We start from the raw sequence: 9703 nt of genomic DNA, 5'->3' as shown, positions 1-9703 counted from the left end.
CAGTGTCAGCATAACAAGCGATGAGCGCCGATATGACGTTATAAACATACCTATGTGTGCTTTCGCCGAAGGCTGTCAGCCGCATTAACCGACCGCTTCTCTTACGGAGATATGTGCCTAAACATACATGTCGATTGAAAAGCATTGTCGAGCTATGGAAATGTTGCATTACCTTTGCGCGAAGAATAAGAGACGGCTGTCAAAATCGGCAGTAACGGCCCATACAACATTCCGGGTCGGCGGTTCATTTAAGGATTTTTTCGTTGTTAATATACCAATCGCAAAAGCAAATCAGTGTTGCAGCACTTCCAGGCATACTATGCAATACGGACAACTTTATCGTTCTGAGAGAGCCGTAAGTTTCGGTTGAAGGCGATATCGCATCTACCATGTCTGTGCGAGACGTCTGTGCAAAGCTGCAACTGTGTCTGCGCGTTGACATGGCAAAATACGAACAGGTAGTCATGGATCGGCGTGGCGTAGTGGTGAGATGCTGGGTTTGGGGTCTGTAGGGTGGACGTTCGAATCCTCGCAGATTTTTTTTTGTTTTACTTTTTTTTATTTCTTTATTGCATCACAACGTTCTCTGTTTCTTTCTGTATTCGAAAAAATATATAAGGTAGCCAGGCACCACGTATTTCTCGCTCTAGAGCTGCATTTCGCACCAGTACCCCGCGCCCAGCGCCTCCCAGTATGCCGCGCCTTGCCAGCGTCCCAGTATCCAGCGCGCGACACTGGGCCCATAATCAGGCATGGCACTGGGCACTGGATACTGGGTTTTGCAATAGGGTCTTGGAGGCGGAGAGCCCAACGTCCTGTAAAGTATTAGAGCGAATGAATCCATGATTGTCAGTTACTACGGTAAAGGTGTGGCCGAACAGGTCTGGCTACAGCCCTGGCTACAGCCCAGATAAGAGCGACACACTCTCGTTCTATGATTCTGCAATTTTCCTACTGTGCGGATAGGAGGCGACTAGCGTGCGTAATAACGCAGTCGTGTCATCACTAACTCTGAGCGAGGACAGCACCAATTGCATGGCCGCTGGCATCTGTGTGAACTTCTGTCGCGGTTGTCGGATCAAGATGCGATAAAATAGGAGAAGTCGTGAGGGAATCTATAAGCGCCGAACAGGCAGCAGCTTGGGGCGAGCCCCATTTAGAACCAGCGTCCTTTTTGAGGAGCGAAGTAAGGGGACGCGCAATGTCGGCGAAAATACAGATTAAACGGCGGAAATAAGAGCGCAACCAAATGAAGCTTCGTGCATGTTCTGCCGAACAAGGTACCAGGAAATTATTCACGGCACGAACTTTTTCATGATGGGGCTAGACACCCCCCATACTCGCCACCCGTGTGGTAGCGAGTATGGTTATGGCACGGCGTCCGAAACGGCATTTTGAGGTGTTGATCTCTTTCTCTTTAGTGTACTTTTAAAATGGCTTCACGTCACATGTACGTATTGCCGGAATACTTCACCCTTGAAAAAAAAAGGCACAGGCCTGCGCGGCACACCCAGCACAGTCACAGCTTAAACTGGTGGAGCGGCTCAAGAGTAGCTCCAATTCCGGCATCACGCACAACAGGGTCTTCGCGGCAAAGGCTTTTCGCCTCGTTCTGACGAGAACGATCTGAACTGTACGCCCGCCTTCGACAGTGAGCTGCGGCTTGTAAAGCTCTCTGCACAGCAGTCTGCTGAGCCCGATGATGCCTGGCTGTAGCCGCGCACGTAGCTCTACGATTCGCTTCATCCGCAGCGGTTCGTACCTTGTGAGGAGACGCTATAACGTGTACCGAATAGGTATCCAGAATACATGGCGCACATCTCACACCCCTTGACCCGTGGCACGGTACGTTGTTCTTGTTGTTGTGATGATGATGATGATGATGATGATTACTGTTTATTAGAATTTTCAAAACGGTCTGGTGACAAATAGTTACCTGGCCTGCTTGAGTTAACCAGGTCCAGTTGCATGCAGCATGCAACTGCTATATGCAACTTACACGTTGGTCACGCTGCGTTTGCAGGCCTTAACTAGATGGCGCCATCACACTGGCAGAGGCTCGGGATCGCGTTGATTGCGCGCCTCATCTGATTCGCATCTCGTCGTCTGCGCCTGCGTGCCTGCCTAAGGGCGCTTTATAGGGCATTTTCCACTACCTGATAGCAGGCGCTTGCGTGGCTCAGTGGTAGAGCATCTCACGCCCGCACAGCGGGCCTTGGTTCGATCCCGGCGCGAACCGGGTACTTTTTTTCGCATTTCCGGCGATAGCGGTTATTGTCACCGGACACCGTCGGCGGAGGCGGCGGAATAAGCCGCTGGCATACTTATTAAGGCACCTTAATCATATATATTACCCCACAAACGCAATCTACATATTGATCATCCCCATATATAAATACAATGTTTACTCCGACATACATATTTTACTCAAAAGCCTCATCCACGCGTTGCGGTAAAGTAGAGCTCAGTGCACGGCTAACAAAACCTGGTAGATATGGCTGGCTTTTGTTCATCCAGCCCGCCATACCAAGAAACTTGGCGACAGCGACGCATTCAATGAATACGACAGCGAGGCCATGCGTTGTAATGGTAACGAATTAGTGGAACACTAGGACAAGACAATCCGCTGGTGTATGTATGTGTATTTTATTTGAAGAGCACAAGGTTATGCAACCATTACCTCTTACATGCTAAAGTAGTAAGCTCGAAGTTAGCGTTGTTACCAAACGCTATTTCACAAAAATGAAAGTGCAGAGCGCTAAAATTGGCGTGTAGTGTGTAATTGAGTTTTTCTTAAGCAATTTCTCGAACTTCCATTTAACTACACTTTCATTTGAAGTACATATTCAAGGTAATATTGTGATGAATCTAGATTACTTGAGCGTATACAAATTTTGTTTTTGGTGTTTTAACATGTGTAATGAATGCTTTGTGGGTTCGTTCACAGCAATTAATTACGGGCTGTGGAAGTACTGTTTGCAGGCTGAAGTACGGGTTCTAATAAACTATTCAAAATCAGTTTTCGAAAAATATCAACGCCAGCACAAACTGGTCTATTTGTGCACGTACAAGTTTACCACTGATAAACGCACATATGCTGTTGGGCGATCAGGGATGGCAGTTACGTGTATAGATTGCGTATTCTGGTTTTCCGCAACAATGCGTCTTGTATGCCAATTGGCATTGTGGCACGCCTCTTCCAACGTGATCTTCCCACACGTGCATCTCGCAGTGCATTTGGCCTGAAAAAAATGGTTTTCGATAAATTTTCTATTTAAATACTTAGCTTATTTGACATTAGATTACCTTACCCAACACATTATATAGCCATGCCTCGTGAAAAGACGCAGTAACGAGTCCCCCATGCCAGGTATCTTACGTTAGTCTAAGTTATTACGCGCGCGTTTTATTATTGTGCATACCTGTATTCACAATGGGGAACATCTACTTTATATTCGATGCTTCTTACTAGAAAGTCGCCAATTGAGCAAGAAAAACTAAATAAATTACACCGTCTTCCCGTAGAAGAACCCTGAGTAGTATGCGAAGCAGCCATGGGGTCGGGTCAAGGTAGTTTTATCAGCTGTATAAACTTGGACATGCAGCAGCACCAGCAGCGCGCAGAACTGTTGTCGACGCCGTTGGCGTTTTGCCCGCGTTCGCACCGAACGCGCGCGGCGTTGGTGTCTGTTGCCGGTGCCTCTGGGGCGCCTATCGTCGCGCCTCTAACCTAAGCTGCTTGGCATTATCACCCACGGAGCCGCAGGTGTTGCCATTCGTTGCACAATCCGGAGAGGAGAGGAGGAATTCCGAGAGGAGAGGAGATGAGACAAGGAGAGGAGGGGGAGGAGAATGCGCATGAATGCCGAGAGGAGAGGACATGAGAAAAGGAGAGGAGAGGAGGGGAGGAAGATGCGCACGCGCAGTAGGGGTGTGGACGCATGGCGGATAGATGGATGGAGGGAAGGAGGGAATGACATAGCCCCTGAGCAAAGGATTGTTCGCATCTAAAAAGTGTTAGAGGTAAGATTTGTTATAAATACATCCCATACCACTTATTCGTTAGGGCCAGTGGAGCCTCCAGGATTTGCTGACACCAGGTAGTCCTGCATTTATGTCATTGCCTGTCGTTCTACAAGCACAAACCCGTTGGACTTAACGGCTAAGGAATGTCATTGGACTTTTTGATAGCATTTTGTTTTCCAAAGATATTCATTTGCGAATTTATGCTTCACAGTAGGACTATTTGGTTAACAGCTATTCATCGCAGAGTTGTCAGCGCTTGCTTTGGGAATGAGCAATAATCATAAAATAGTTGGCACCCTGCAATAGAATATGTGCCGGCTTAAGTGTCAGCTACACGTTAATTTTTTTAGTGCGCGAATACGTATTTAATGTTAGTTGATTTGGGCGTCCCTCCTCTACTCTGCCTGGCTTGCATTTCAGCTACTTGTAAAGAACAGCCAACTTAAGGCGCAGCAACATGCAGCGTCCGCACTAGAGTGACACACAACTTGAAAGTTAGGTTATAGATTATCAAGAATTAGGGCGTCAGGACGGCCGTGCTCATTTTGGGCAGCTAGGTATGCATCACAGAGACGCTCTCAGTACGTCTGCAGTAATCAGTGGTAGCGGAACGCGATGTAGGATTTTGTGAATCTATGTAATTTATTGGGATATAACACCGCGAAATATTCATTTTTAGTTTTTTGTATGATCGCAACCCTATCTAGAATTTAGACACCCGTCTACCTTCTGCGCCATGAGGTGCTACTCGATACTCTTATGACACCAAGAATCTTGCTCGCGTGGCTCATCTGAGTGCCTCATTATGCCCCGCAGAAGTAGGAAAAATCGAAAAATGTAGTTATATTCACTACTACTGAAACTTTCACTTCTCCACATCTTCCTGCCTTCAATTTTGAAAATTACGTCTCCGTTTCGGTCTCTATTCCACAAACTTCTTTCCCCCTAAAATTTCCTACAAAGTCACATGCGAAATCAATAATGCCAACTGCAATGTTGTGCCATTTCAATATGATTTGTACCCTAGTGCGACATCACTTTAGACAGCTGATACTCTGGCTGAGTCCACACTTTTGGATTATGTACTCGCCGGCCTTGCTAAGTGACGGTGCTTCAGCCCCTTGTTATTCTGTTAGAGAATGATGAAGTTATGACATTAGTAGTATGAATGAAGAAATGAAGGATTATTGGCTCGTCTGCCATTGTAGGACTTGATCCGTCGTGCTATAGCTATAGCTATACAGAATCTGTAAATGCCTGGCGTATATATAGAGTTTATTCATATTTGTTATATTTTTGACCACCACGGTGTACGAGACACAGAGCAATCATATTTAAAGTTTTATCGAAATATTATCCACGCTGTATTCGGAAAATTAGGTTATGGAGGGCTGCAGACACACTAGGAGTTCTAACGTAGCGTTAATATCACTGGTGGCATGCGATACTCGACCTGTTCTCTCTTCTGTATCATTTTCTGTGTTATACCTTCCGGATTATAAAATTTTTAGTCCGTGCGTAGAATTGAATTCGAAATAGAAAAAGTTGTTGCGAGTACCAGCCCATAGAGTTCCGCACTGGACCATTCAATCTGAGATTTGTGACGTTTAGTAAGTTGGTGCCTTCTTTTAGATGTAGTGACGACAGTCTTATGAGTCGTAAAAGGAGGAACTTCACTAATGCAAGAAGTAATGTGGCACTTGTTACTTGTGCAGGAACCTTTCTGTCCAATTTAATTTTTAGCAACTGCATACAGCTGAATCAAGCTACTGCTATATTGCTAGAGGAAAGGTATCGCGCTTCTCGCTCGTCATGTGTTTGTAGGTTATCGTTTTGAGTTCACCAGAAACTTATACGGCAAAATGTTTTTCAATATGCTTTCTTACGAAATGTGTTTCGAACACGGGGTACGCTTTGAAAGCCTATATGAAAAGATTTTGTGCTATGCTGGATTCCCCACGAAAACACGGATGTTCTGGTATAGTCGTACTGGGTTTGTAGGAGAGCTTGGGGAGAGTCCAGATTTTCATTCTCTGACGGCAGACACGTGGACCTACACTGTCGTGTGTCTGCTTCCTTCCTCGCCACCTTTCCCGGGTTGAGGAAGGAGGTGGTCATGATACCTACTTTCACCTGCGCCTGGGTATCTACAAGTGGGAACACTACAACGTGTCCTAAGTGCCCGGCACCTGTGTTTACGTTGAACAGCCTTCCTCTGCTGCGGCTGCATCCTGGTAACGAGCTCATTAAGGGCAATATGCTCAGAGGCTCCGAATTTCCCAAAGGACCTCGCTCGTTGGATAGCCAACAACAGGTGCGCGGACTCACTGCTGCAGAACCTACATCAAAGAGGTCTCCCTGCATTTATTTGAGTATGGTACGCGCATATGGATCCTTTTAAAGTAACTAAGAACAATTTTACGTAATACTACAATTAAATTACATAAAAGATTTTATATGCTCACCATTGAATGTCCGAGTAAAAATAGCGCAGTGTTCTGTTTGATGCCAGAACCGCAGGGTGTAATCAACCCCAGGCGCTCCTAAGGAAACAGAAATACCATCATGGGCACTGCGATTACAAACATACGCTGCTTCTAGCATACCAGCCAGGTTATGGGTTAATGCAGTATAATAAAAAAGTTAATATCTTGCATTTGCATAGACAGGCATGCAGAGCATGGCAAAACAAACGAAAAATTCAGAGAGCTTCCATTACTTTTAAGACGGAAGCCAGCGAAGCTCTGACTATGGTGGGTGTATTGTAGTGAATATTGCTACAGTAAATTTATATATCATCATCATCATCATCATCATCAGCCTATATTTATGTCCACTGCAGGACGAAGGCCTCTCTCTGCGATCTCCAATTACCCCTGTCTTGCGCTAGCGTATTCCAACTTGCGTATTCCAACAATTTATATATAATCACAATTAATTATATTGAGCGTCTTCGGCATGTTCGTCAAAGATCAAGGGCACCGGCGTTTTGTTTTCACCCGGCGTGATGGCCAAGCAGTTAGTTTGCTGCAGCAAGTTCGCCCCACCGTCATAGACAAGCTTATGAGCAACAGCCAAGGTCGATTAACATAGGTTGCGAAGCTTCGGGCGAAAAGCGGTTCAGAACAAATTGTCACTGACAACAGCAAGGGTGGTTGTGGGAGCAGCGATTGAAGCGCGACAATGTTTGGAAGGAACAAACATTAGGAACAAAAAAAGCGTTTTATAAATATAGAGAGACACAGTTAGATTCATTCAACGAAAATAAAGTTCCTAATCAATTTTATATACGCATGGCAAGAAGAGACAATTCTGTTTCATTTGATCATTATCAATAAATGTCTTTTTTCAGCGCCCGCCGTAAGAGCGCCCACTGATAGCGGCGGGCGTTGAAGCAGCTATCACTTACATTGCAATGCAGCTCTTGAAGTGTGCAGAAAGGCGCGCTCATAAATTTCACCGGTTACAATACGCCCCCCCTCACATTTGTTGTTTTGCTTGCCGACGTTTGTCTAAATTTGGTAACGCGGGTAGTTTTATTGTTTCTTAAGCCATTCAGTGAAGATCAGCACGTTGCGACAGCCAGATAATTGTTTAATTTAGGTGTTTTTGTGCGACAGCGGTGGCCGACGGGTTTGGCGTCCGACGAAAGGACGAGCGCTCTACGCCCAAAGCGTTCGTCGGCCTCCAAAGAAAGTATGTTCTGTCCAGGGATGCAATTTCGACACCCGTAACGCTGACCTTTTCCTGCGTCGCTTTCCGCGCTGAAAGCTCAGAACGCCCATCAAGTCGAATGGCGGGGCATTTGAATATACAGCTCTAATGGCAGGCCTCCGAAAACAAATTTCGCGCCTATGAGAACAAAGTGACGTCACTGCTGTTTTTAACGAATATGACGTCACATTATTTTTTTCTTCCGCCGGAAGTCTTCCCTCCTCACACAGATGGCGCTAAGCCCCATGAACCGCAGATTAACCGCCATGTTTTGTACGTATGGGCTTCTATGGAAGCTTCGCTAACAGGTATATCTACCTTGCAACAGCGTTCATAGCCACAGCACACTGCACGGCAGCATCAGGATCCTGTAAGCTCTCTCCCGCTCCTGCTCTCGGCGGCTCATACCCACATATCCAAGCGGGGATGAGCCACACGTGATTTCTATCTTGCCTTCATTCTTTCTCTCACTTTCTTTCTGTCATTCTTTATTTCTCTCCTTCCATCCTTTCCTTCCTTCCTTCTTTCTTGTCCCTGGCTCATACGCGCATATTTCTGGCCCATATTCACATATCCAATGCGGGTATGCGCCTCACGTGATTTTATTATTGCTATAGTGACGTAACTGACGAGCATGTGATGTTAATGATGTCATGACCCATCAGTCAGTTTTAGTCAGTCCGTTTTGACACCTCTGATGAGGCACAACTGGCGGGAAACCGCCAAGCACATGGAGCCAAACCGCCACGCACACGGAGCCGGAATTGTACACGCCGGTCCGTCTACGAACACGATCTCCTGGAACCTAGCCCTTACCAGCTTCGCTGTAATCGCTGTAAAAAATTTAGAGCCCTTCCATGGAAGCAGTATTGCGACACTTGTGGGAGAGGCGTCGGCGGAGGCGAGTGGTATAACAATGGGCGATCCACCATTCGTTTTAAGGCACAACTGGCGGGAAATTGCTACGCACATGGAGCCAAAGCCAATGCTGATGATGATAGTTTTTTCTACACGCACACGATCCTGGGGAACGTAGCTTTGAACAGCTTGGCTGTAAAAATCACTTAATTGGGTTTTTATGTATGTAGTACTCCTAAAATCCACTATTTAAATATTGCTTTAGACATAATCAGCAGATGAAGTAGTTATTTCACAAAACCCTGCTGGTTACTGTGGTCAATGAACGGTGCTCACCACCTGTTTTACTGACGTCTAAGGTACAGCAAGGGATAATTATGGGCCCGGATTTTTTTCTTCTTTCCATAAATGATATCGAAGTAAACAGCGCTGAATATCCGTTTGTATATTAGACTGACGTTGTCGTTTATTGTTAATGTACTGTGCAAACGGCTAGCAACACCTTACAAGTCCACACGGTAGCAGAATGGGCTGCCACGCGATGTATGAAAGTATTTGAATGAAAGTGCTACTACTAAGTGTGCACAAAAAAGGACTGCTTCTACCATAACCGTCTCAATAGTGAAAATATTGCTATGGGTTCGAACCTTTCCCCGATGACCCCATCCAAGAAAGCGTTCTTGTAAATTACATAAGTGAGCCCAATTTTCGAACATGCACGACATCAGGCACTTATCTGCAAATCGTTACTGACACCTCGGCGCGTATGCAGAAGAAAGCAGTACGTTTTGTGAATTCGTAGAAGCGTCGAAGAAATAAAGTTATGCAGAATCCATCCACGATTATTGTCGATGTACGCGAATAGCCCGAACGAACAAACGAATGAGGGATAGTTTTCCCTTCACCCTAAGCTCTCCCAGAAACTCGGTTACCTTCAAAAACGGCCGAAAGAACTAACGAAAGCTATTTCCTTAAAAGGAACGAGCACTTTTGGTGTTTTGTGAACATTGGAGTGAACTGAGTCTTAATTTTTTTCTTATAATTTTAAACTATAGGAACAACAAAAAGTCTAAATACTTCTTACTCCACATCATCCATCACATCG

General features: G+C 45.6%; 1 long non-coding RNA gene across 1 annotated transcript in view; it reads right to left on the bottom strand.

The window, feature by feature from the left end:
- Positions 1–2863: 2863 nt before the first annotated feature.
- Positions 2864–9703, bottom strand: part of LOC125946561 (uncharacterized) — a 40839-nt gene continuing 33999 nt past the window's right edge. Inside the window, exons 4-5 of the long non-coding RNA XR_007467664.1 lie at positions 6492–6569; positions 2864–3242 (exon numbers count right to left, since the gene is read on the bottom strand). This is a non-coding gene — a long non-coding RNA (uncharacterized LOC125946561). The remainder of the gene's footprint in view (positions 3243–6491; positions 6570–9703) is intronic.

This window comes from Dermacentor silvarum, chromosome 7, assembly GCF_013339745.2.
Source record: "Dermacentor silvarum isolate Dsil-2018 chromosome 7, BIME_Dsil_1.4, whole genome shotgun sequence".
Lineage (NCBI taxonomy): Eukaryota > Metazoa > Arthropoda > Arachnida > Ixodida > Ixodidae > Dermacentor > Dermacentor silvarum.
The sequence above is the reverse complement of the archived record's forward strand: the minus strand, read 5'-3'. Positions and strand labels throughout refer to the sequence as shown.